Here is a 2,029-nt window from a genome sequence, read left to right on the forward strand (position 1 = left end):
GGGCTGAGCTGGGGTTTCCTTGGCAGCGGGTGCCAAAGCTTCCTTTCAGCGCTCAGGGGAGGTTTCCAGGGGGGGCAATGCACCCCACAGCAGTGCCTGGGGGTGTCTCTGCTGAGCCTTCATCCCCCCGCCCGGCAGTGGGTGACCCATTTTCCTCCAATGGCGCTCGGCCCCGCGCAGCATCAGGGTTTCCTGAGCCGCTGCAGCCAGCTGGCTCCCCTGGCCCGGCACACATCGCATCATGCGGCACTCATGTTTGATCTTCCCTGGTCTGGCCGTGCCCGTAATTACCCGCTCAGAGGGCATGGGGACATGGTGGGGCTTTCCTCCACGGCACCTGGCAGCCCAGCATCCCCCTCCTTGATAAAGCGGGAGCGCTTAACCCAGCCCCTTCCCGCAGGGATGCTGCAGGGATGTGGCTCCTTCTCTGCTCTGTGCAGGAGTTGCATCCCTGCAGCATCCCCCTTCCTGGGTGGGACTGAGACTGACACAAACCCGGATCCTAAAGCTGGTGCCAGCATGAGTGGCCACCCCCTGGGCAGCAGCAAGTGCCCCTGGGGCCAAGAGGGACTGTGAGATGGGGGGTGGGGGTGTTGTGGTTTTCCAGCCATGCTGGTCCAGCCCTGGCCACGAAGCAGGGATCACCTCCACCAGGAGCCTTCAAAAGGCGTGAGGCTGTTTGGGACCTCCTCCCAGGGCAGGTCAACCAGAGAGCTTTGCAGGGAGATTAAGGGAAAGTAAGAAATAAATAAGGAATAACTTTCCCCAGGCTGCCTCTCCTTTGGCTCACCTCTCCCCCTCCCCGTGCTGACTCCTCTCAGCTCTTTCTTCTTCCTTCAGATGCAAATACCACGAAAACTCACGAACTGAGACGGAGCCGCTCGGACGGGGAAGCTGGAGCTGGAAAGCTCTCCTCTGCTTGTGTGTCTCATGTTTTCTGGCACCTACGATCAGTTGGATTTGTTACAGGGCAAGAAGACACTGGGGGGGAAAATATCCAATAAAAAAGGTTAAGGATGAAAAAAAACCAACCCCGCTGCTGGCTGGGTTCACCCAGAGGACAGTCATCTATGCGTGGCGCCACAGACCCTTGGCTGGCACATTACGTGCACCCATGTGCCTGGCCCCCTCCATCCCCCATGTCGGGGTCCCCCCCAGGGTGACACGCTGGGTCTTTCTGTCACCCCTAAAGCTCCCACGCTCCAGGAGCAGCCCGTAGCCAGGTGCTCACGGTGACAAACGGCAGAGCAGCCAGCTGGCTGCCACAGGGGCAAGTGACAGCCACTGACCACCAGGTGCCCCAGCTCCGTCCGCGTTGTGCCTTGGTCCTCACCCTTTGGCAGGAGCTTCATGGCAAAACTGGTCGGGTTCCCACCCGTGGCCTGGGAGCGGTTCCCAGCAGATGCTCAGGGATGCAACAGAGGAGCCTTTCAACAAACCAGGCAAAACTTTTTTTTTTTTTTAAATTTTTAATTTTTTTTTTTTTTTTTTCCTCTGCATGGCCTTCCTGGATGTGCGGCGCCTGCCAGCCCAGAGCCAGCCATCCTGTGTCCCTGCGGCTGCCTGCATGCTGCCTGCAGCGGGGAAAACCTGCTCCCCAACACAAGGGACCCCCGTATGGTTGGGACGGGGAGGACAGCCACACACACAGGGGACACAGCCCACACACGCTGGGTGCCCAAGGCTTGCTGCCAAAGGGTGGCCGTGGGATAAGCACACAGCTCAGAAAAGGGAGCCTGGGGGCTTAGGGAGGATTGGCAAAAGACGGGAAGATGGAGAACCGGGGCAAGAGCGTGCCCACGGGCTGGTAGGAGCTGGGTCTTGTCAGACAGCACATGCCACCAGCCAGGGCTCCGCACGTCACCGCCTGGCCCCGGCGCCCGCTATCTGCAGCTCCAACCACCCACTTGTCGCTTCTCTCCTTTAAAAGGCATTGGAGCCCCCGCTGTTATCGGGTAGGGCAGATAGCGCTGTCACGCCTGCGATAAACAGGTTTACAGACATCCCACTTGTCCTTGCAAGCAGGAAT

The sequence above is a fragment of the Charadrius vociferus genome, unplaced genomic scaffold (assembly GCF_000708025.1).
Source record: "Charadrius vociferus isolate BGI_N301 unplaced genomic scaffold, ASM70802v2 scaffold39, whole genome shotgun sequence".
NCBI classification, from domain to species: Eukaryota; Metazoa; Chordata; class Aves; order Charadriiformes; family Charadriidae; genus Charadrius; species Charadrius vociferus.